Genomic DNA, 9460 nt, shown 5'->3' on the forward strand with positions numbered 1-9460 from the left:
CATCAAACCACTGTGGTTGTGATGAATGCATACAACATATGTGACCACTGAGCTCCCTTTCCCAGTAGCACGCAGGATTTCAAAGCTCCTGTGTCTGCTGGAGTCATTTGCGCAAGAGGAAGGAGACCAATTCAGGCAAATCAAGTTCAATGTCACCTACTGGAGAATGACGGGTTATAGATCACATAAGGAAGCTGTATTTCAGTAGTTTAGTTAGTCCTGTTCACAACTTTTTTTTTTTTAACTTTTCTAAGCAAAAAGTGAAAGCATGATGTTTTGTTTCTGTTTGTGAATTGGTCAGTTTGCAACACATAAGAAACAAGCATTTTTTCTTTTCAAAACTGCAAACCCGGATGGCCCAGTGCTTATGGATGTGTCTGACACTCTGCTTGTGTCTCACTCTCAAAATATTTTCCATTCCATTTTTTTTAATTTGTTTTGAGCAGAATTACTTATCATAAAACATCAATGACCTGCATACAAAGAAAAAAAAAACAAGACTTGAGCAATACTTAAAGCAGAAAACATGCAGGTTCTATATCCAAATCAAATCATTAACACTCAAAAAGGAGTGGGAAGAAAAACTTATTTAATCCCACCCCTATTTCTCATCAATAATTTAACAGTTTAAATACTTCCTTATGTCTTTTAACATCATCCAGAACAATAAACAAAAAGGCAAGGCAAAATTGACCACAGTATTGCAATATATAACCAAAATATGAATGAAAATAAGAGCAATATACTTTCGTTCATTCATTCAGTTAACTGTTATCTTAGATTAATAATAGTACATACCAGCAATGGTAAAAAAAGCTCATACCAGCAATGGTAAGTGACTACATAAAGAAAGCACATACGAGCAATGGTAAGAACAACAATATCAGAAGGGTAATAGACAATACATACCAACTTGGTGAGGAACAACAAGCACGCATCAACATTTCAAGACAGAGAATTGATTCCATATTGCATAATTGCATATTGCAGATAAACAACGCATGGCATTAAGACTGCTCTCACTATATTCTGACCAGAGCATATGTTTAAATAACAATAAATCTGTGAATATTTTGGCATTGCTTGTGTTGGATATCCAGGCTGTTCCAAAGTTTCACACCACATACAGATACACAAAAGCTTTTCCCAGTAGATCGGACTCTAGGTAATGTGAACTTTCCATATCCTCTCAAATTATGCGTTTCCTCCCGAATTGTGAAAAAGTGTTGTATGTTACTTGGTAATTGTTTGTTGAAAGCTTTGAATAAAATTATTCATGTATAATATTTTACAAGATCATGTATTTTTAATAGTTTTGACTGAATGAAAAGATTGTGAGTGTGTTCTAGAAATCCAACCTTGTGAATGATCCGCACAGCTTGTTGCATTTGATAAATTCATTGAGTTTCGACGTACTGCAGAAATGTCCCACACTGTGAACAGGCATTGAATGCTCCTCGAGCGCTAAGTGTTGATAGCGAGTGACATTTCTTTTCTTTTTTTTTCCCTTCGACACAGCTAGTAGTTTGTTCGTGCCAGCAAACTCAGTAGTTGCAGATTGCCCGTGTTTCACCACGTTTGTTGTTGTGTGTAAATGTTAAAAAGTGAGTTTAATCATTTAAGTTCGTGTCAGGTAACTGCTGTACATAATAGCCTGGATATGTTCTCGTGAGTTGATGATCACTAGTTAGTTAAGTTGGCTCATATGCTAACTATTCTAGTCATGAAACGTGTGAATGGGTATTGTATGTATTGTTTGGCTGATTAATTTCTTGATACAGTGAATTGCAATGTTTAGGCATATTGTTAACAAATGGATATGCATTGGATGATGTTGCTAGGTTATTCTTTGTCTGTGTTGTTGCAGACCACAATAAATAGACGTGTCAAGTGGAATACAGGCCTATGTTTTCTGACAGGATCACCCACATTCGTACCTTGCCACTCTAAAATAGGGTCAGCTGGAGACATCATACCAATCATATGAGCCTCTCCGTTTTACTTCACATTATGTACAGTTCATACAATCTCGCAGCCTGAGTCAACCAGAAAATTGTTTCCAGTTTGGCTGGAGAAACACAAACGAAAGTGACGTACGAGCTGCCTCGCAAAAGTAGCAGTAGTGTACTTTATTTTATTTTCTATTTAGCAACTCCGAAGATAAAAACACAACAGCCAGGGGTTGACAAACAAAGACACAAAGAAGTATATTTCACATATATAAAGGGTGACATCATCAGCAGGCACAAAGGACCCGATCCAATCTGGACATTTTAAAATATTTTAATGAACATTCTATCAGTCCGGCCCTCGGCTTGTCGCAAATTTTTTTATTTGGCCCTCCGTCCATTTGACTTTGATACCCCTGCTATAGCTGAATGCATTGTTTACGCTTTTATAATCCTCCCCCGGCCAATAGCTTTCCGGTAGGATTTTTCTAACCATGAGGAATAGTGACTACCGCCGCCGATGGTATGGAAGGGTATTACATCTCACGCATGCGCAGAGGGGACTGTAATGGTCAGCGTCGCTTTCTGTCGTTGCGGTGCATTTTTCCAGTGTGACGTGCCGACAGCCGGCACGACGCCACAGGGGGTAAGCGTCAGTCACTGTTGGCCAACGTCGGATTGGTCTATCTAGGCCTTTAGATGTTGCTTGGCGAAAAGTCAGGTATAAATATCTGAAACATTCACTTATAATATCATTTACATTTCCTTATAATTATAAGATCCCTGACTCAGGATGTGATTCTGTTGCAAGGTCTCTATATTTACCAAGTATTGTTTTGATACCCAGTACACCAGATATGGACTTCAAAGGGATGCCCGCATAAGATGCTGGCATACTGACAGGGCCTTTGAAACCAAACACCGCTTTGGGATGGCGGGGCAACTGTCAATCATTCTGACACTCATAAACAAACCGCCCTAGAAGGAAACGCATGTAATGAGGAGGAACCTTTAACTCACTTGCTCCCTTCACTAAATCTAACAAGAATTAGATATAAATACGTACTGCATGGCAGCGATTGACTAGCGGGAAAAGGAGTTTAGTCTGCCTTTGGCCCAAAGTTATCTGGGATAGGCTCCAGCTTCCTGCTACCCGTTAAAGGATAGGACATTGAAAATGGATATGGATAGAAGGTTGTACAGAATGGTGACTGTAAATTTACACAGAGGGACAAGGAAAAACTCAACTCGGCTCTCAACTTTATTTGAAGAGCACTTTTGTGCACAATTGCATCACAGTGCTATATTGTACATGTGAATATAGAGCATGGAATAATAATAAGTAAATAAATGCATCAAATATTAATTCTAATGAAAATATACTTCTTTAAAAACAACTGTGTGACCAGATTGCCCACCTGCTGTTCCCGCAGCGGCCTGTTGGTGGTCTCAAAGTGTATGTAGTTGTGACACACACCCCTTAGAGGAGGGAGCGAAGAAGAGCTCTGTTTACACTGGCATTTGGCATACTTGTTGTGGTTTTATTCCCTCTTATATCACACATTTTCATAACATGTTGTACATGTGAAGCTGCTTGCAGATGAGAGAGAGGAACTTGATTGAAGTTGCTGACATCGCTTGTGTTGGCTGCAGCAGGCCAACTGAAGCTTGAAACATTGTTTTTTCCATAGCCGTCAGTTTGTCTATCGATGTAGGAACCACATATTCCCAATAATGATCACTGGGAGGAACGGTTCTAATCTTTTGTGCATTTTAGTGCTGACTCTTACTTCAACTTACAGTACATTACCTCTTGTCTCTCTCAATATCTCCCTGTGCATTCTTCACTGAGGACATGCTGAGTGGCTTCTTGTTAGGGTATTTGAAGCATCACAAACAAGAGGGGAAAAATTTCAGAGCATCAATATTTATCCTTAATCAAAATCCTTAATCAAATAACATATGAATACAATACCAAAAAATAGCAATACTCCAATTTCATGTGGGAACCTGAAGCGGTATAGCTCATTGCAGTTGTGGATGAGCATCATAAACAAATGGCAAGAAAAAAGGGGGGAAGTCTGTTCACAGTGATATTCTCGGTTAAAAAGTATCATAGCGTTCATGCGGTGCTTGTGCAACCAGTAAAAAGTTCAAGGTTAAAGGTAAAATATGGCGGAACATAAATAAGTGCCAGGATGCTGACTTGCACTAATTTCTTGCGCCCCCCCCCAAAAAAAAATATTATGGCTAAAACATTCATTGTATTTGTGCACATGGTTTGGCATGACACAAAACAAAAACTAAATGGTAAAAAGGGTGAAAAGTGCAAATAAAGAAGAATTGGAAACTTAAGTCTGGTTTAGTTCTCTACCGTGGACAGATTATGCGCAGCCACAGTATAATTAGGTAAAACAGACTAAGTATTTTCACAGACCATATTTTTAAGCCAGTCCATTACAGACATCTGTATTTTTCAGAAAGCAACTCTGTGTCACGTCAATAAGCTTGTATTATACTAAACAACACTTACTAAATGTTTTTTTTTTTGTCTGCACGTCACATTTTACAGGCATTACTAATTTTCCAAATAGATCTCCAACTGCCGCAGAGCCGACCTGTAGCGAGTAGCATGGCAACTATTCCATCTGCTGGAGTGGAAGCAAATGCGAACATGCGAATATGATTTTGTAGAAGCACACGAAGCAGCCTGAGCAAGGCAGTCAATGCATACTACGCTGTAAGCGTCGATCGTCTAAAATATTCCAAGAAGCTGCTGAGTATGTGTTTGTTTTTATTTGGATTAGGGGTTTTGATTGGGTTTTGTAGTACTGTGGTGCCTTGAGATATGACTTTATTTCATTCTGTGACAAAGCTTAAACTCAAAACACCATCTCAAATCATTTTTCTCCTATGAAATGAATGTAAACTCTAGTAAAAAAAAAGCATTTTTGTTTGTGTGTTTTAAAAAGCATAATAGCACTCGAGAATAGACTTTATAAAAACAAAGAGTAACATATTTTAATACAAAGATAAAGAAGAGAGCTAGGCATTTTACTACAAATTGAGCGTACGTTATTCGTCATTCGTTCCCTTCCGCCGTCCGTCATTCACCTTTTTTTTTTTTTGTCAGTGACGGATAGACGGCCCGAACCGTCACATAGGCGGTGCGTCCAGCTCCGGTAAAAAATTAAACAGCTTGTGCATCATGAGTTAATGATGCAATTCAGTTTATTATGCTGCTCCTTCTGGTGTGGTCATTTATGCAGACACAAACAGAAAAGAATAGTTTCTACTTCAAGTGACTCAGTGCTGATGATAGTTGTAATATCAGCCATTTTTCATAGAGGATAAAGAATATATGCCTGTGAGTGTTGTTATTTTATGTTGCCAGTGTTTGTGTCAAAATTGTCACTTAAAATTTGATTTTAAAACCCATATTATAAATGGTAATTGTTAGCATTTCAATGGATTTCCTATGGTATGTTAAGCTAGCCGGGCTTTTCTTCAGGCAGTTGTTTGGTTGTTTTAAATACACAAGGTGTAAACTCAATGTTTGATGTTTAATTTGACTGTAAACTTGACTGGGAGAAACCTTAATCAGCTTGAAGCCTCTTTTTTGATGAATTCTTCACTATATTCAATACTGTGGCTTAAAGTAATGTGAAGTGAGATAAATTAAGTTCACTACCGCCATACAGCAGTCGTATCGTATCGTATAGGCGGTCTCCATGAGCCAACTCTACAGTGGCCAACTTGACATAATCCACTAGTGAAGATCTTCTTGCAGGTAATTTCCGTTTCTGTTCACTGTCCTCTAGTCATCTTAACATAGCTCACACGTCCCGTCACCTGTTGTCTGTGGCGGTGATGCTTTGGTTTTGTTTTGTTTTTCGGAAGTGTTGTTATTATTTATTTTTTTATTCTCGCATGGGCTGCTTCCCTGCACTGGGCTCCACCTGACTTTTGTTTTGCGCTCCACCACAACGAACCCTACCCGTGACAAATGAGAGCAGATATACTTTTCTATGAGAGAGAGGTGACTCATAGCAGACTCCCATGAGCCTCCTTTTTTTAGCTGTCGTGGTAGTTTGAATGAATTACAACACCAGGTGACAAAAATATGTGTGAGGGTGTCACTTTCCTAGTGTGATTAATACACATAGGTTCACTTGTTCAACATAGTGAAGTTGATTATAACTGTTTTTACTCACCTTCATCGAGTAAGAGACATAAATTATTTGAATGACTAACTTATATGAAATATCTACTTGCCGTGAACAACTCCACCGTGTCCAACCACGCAACACTGGAGTTAGGAATCAGCTCACATTAAATCAATCTGATCAAATATGCTTGTATTTATTCATTACACTTAAAAAATTATAGTATTGTTTTTTTTATAATGGTTAACTGTAATTTTGGCTGGCAAATGGTCCAGCGTATTCAATGCCTCATGCCTAAAGTCAGCCAGGCTCCATCTCACCTGCAACCCTAGTGAGGATGAGCACTACAGAAATTGTAGGATGGACTATTTTGTTTTATACTACCTGTACTTTGAACACTCTGTTAAAGACCGCGCTTTGCTTTGGTATCTGCTGCATGGAAATTGGAAGCCCTCTGCTCCCAGGTGAGACAAAGCTTGCATAGAGCACAAAACCACAGTGAGCCGGATGGAAACTCCATGGCATCACTCTGGAAGCTGGAGTCCTATTCATGTGACTGAGCTGGATTATCAAAGTATTAGTTTGTCATAAACATCATATGACCAAGATCAAAGTCAGCGGGGTTACGACTGGTCCTCTATCTATCTATCTATCTATCTATCTATCTATCTATCTATCTATCTATCTATCTATCTATCTATCTATCTATCTATCTATCGTGCTCTTTAAACAGCCATTTTCTGTTTAACTTCCATTTGTTTATTTTTGTTGTAAATCTGACTTGGGCGGTTGCAATTAAAACGGAGGGCCATTTAGAAACTGAGAAAAAACAAGACAGAATACCAGTTTACAATGAAGCTGAGGATAGGGTAAGCAAAGGGCAAAATAACAACCAAAACACATCTAACTTTACGCACACACACCTCCTGTGTCTCCTTTCCTTCTGCACCACACTAATACAGTATATTTTATAACAGCTGAGCCATAAGCAGTGCAATAGCCATGTGGGACTGTAGGCATTCCACTACCTTTTTTTCTCATTCATTTATATTGAATAGTTTACATGAATAGATACTCATAACAAAATACCTTTATTTGCTAATCAAACAGCAAGTAATAATCATTTTAGGCGATGGCACGAATGTCAGAGCACAACAGAGCGCAAGCCATCAAAATAACGCTCTGGTAGTAATATTATTGTTACCTGATCTTACCACTCGCTGTCTTTAGTATCATAACATACTAATCGAGCTCCTCGAAATGTGTGTTGCTATTTCAAGCGCAGCACTTTCTTTGTTTAATTCTTAGCTCTCAGAGAGGACGCATATTATCATCACTATCCTTTTTATGTTTTAAATATTGATGAATAAAGCAAAAAGAGTCACCTCCAGCCTAAAGGGCACTTTTCTCAACCTGGCCAAAAGGGCATTGCTTGAGCACCACTAGTAGGTGAGTGAGTTTGAAGCTCACTTTGAAAATAAACCTGGCAGAGCAGTGACAAGGAGCATGCGCTTTTTGGACCTTTCACCACTAGGGCTATCTTGTCTTTTGTCATTCAATATAGGTTCTTCCTTTTCGACAAGAATTGACTGGAAGACGATGATATTATGCAGATGACGAAGAAGAAAGCACAGCGAACATGAGTGGAGCAACATGAGAAGCCAAGCCAATCTTTCTACAGGCAGCGAAGTGAAAGCAGCGCCGTCCCCTCGCAGGAGTCGGGTTACATTCATGAGATGACTGACATATAGTGATGGCCATTCGTCTGGGTGTCACTGCATTCCACTTTCATGTTTTATTTCAAGAGCATGAATAACGGCTCTCATCACAGGCCGCACTGCGAGTGTGTTCTTGCACTGATTTGAATACAAAGGTTGATATATTTAATGGTTTCATCAACAAATTAACAATGATTGTGCCAGAATCCATCGGCATCTTCAATTTGCAGTTTGTGTTAACAATTAACAGTTAAAACTAGATCTGAGATTTCTTTGTGAGTTAGAACAGCAAGTAAGATTATGGGATTATGGGAATCCTGACCTCCATCAATCGTACTATTAGGCAGCCAAATGTCATTTTACTGGACAGTACTTGTGTTGAACTGTGAACTTGTTCTTCTGAATTCTGAGAAGAGTTAAGGCTTCTCTTTTGCAATCACATTCCCTCGAATATTCTTTTGTTCTTGTTGCAATTAGGATTCTTTACAGCCAGAAATCAATTTGTGGGCTCTTCACAGCAAAAACAAAAGTACATTTCTACCCATGCGAATGGATCAATGAATGTTTGTGATAGTGTTAGTGGGATGCTTAACTGAACCTACTCTATATTGCTGACAGAATGTTTTTGGTATGTTGACGTGGTGATGAGAGGGAGGGCGATGTGCAGTGAGGTGACATGAGTGCTTGTGTGGTTGCTATGATGAAGTGTTGTGAGGTGGTATGGAGGTGGACTGTATGTGTGGCAGTGTATGAGTGACGACGTCCAGGGTAGACTTGGATCTAGTCTGTCATTGACTTTTAAACTGATGTAGGGTTGTGCTCCAGGTATGTGTTGTTTCCACTGTATGTCATTAATGTGTTTGCATCATTCCGCCTGTCTCTGAAACTACTTTCTGTCTGATAGAAACCAATAATGTAACTTGAACAGTACTGATGTACTGTCAATCCAACCGTTTCTGTCAAGCGGTAGCCTATAATGGTCATACTTGAATCTATCATTTGATCAGCCAGAATAACAATACAGAATAAAGAAACAATATATTTTTATAACTATATTTATAAAATTAGATTTCATTTATCATCATACATAAATTCAAAATGATGGATTTATTTACTTTCAGCGAACTAAAAACAAATGCCAAATGCGTAATGAACTTTGAATATCCGGCAGTTCAACTCAAACCGTGTTTTAAATTGTGACTGAAATGCTATGCATTAGTTGCATTTGTAAATACTATAAATGTTGTTGATATGTGCTTTCACGGGAACAGGAAATGGTGTGAATCGACCGTAACGGTATGTGAAAGGTTGCCAAGTATAAATGCCAGAGCTAAAAATATCCAGCTAGAATGCTGGAGTTGGCAGCATGGACACGGTGGTTTCTTGGGCTTTGTCGCCACTCTCGGGGCCTATTTGGTCACAAGTAAACAGTCAAGTCACTTTTATTCATATAGCGTCAACTCACAGCAGATGTTATCTCAAAGCTCTTTACTTGTGGCGCAGCATTTGAACCATGCTCCACACACATTCAAGGAAACCACGTCAATCCCAAATGAGCAAGCACCATAGTGCAAATAAAAAGTCCCTCCTTGAGAAGAAAGCGAGTGCAAAAACAAGACTTGTTGTG

The sequence above is a fragment of the Filicampus tigris genome, chromosome 11 (genome assembly GCF_054856515.1).
Source record: "Filicampus tigris isolate MCC_2025a chromosome 11, RoL_Ftig_1.0, whole genome shotgun sequence".
NCBI lineage: Eukaryota > Metazoa > Chordata > Actinopteri > Syngnathiformes > Syngnathidae > Filicampus > Filicampus tigris.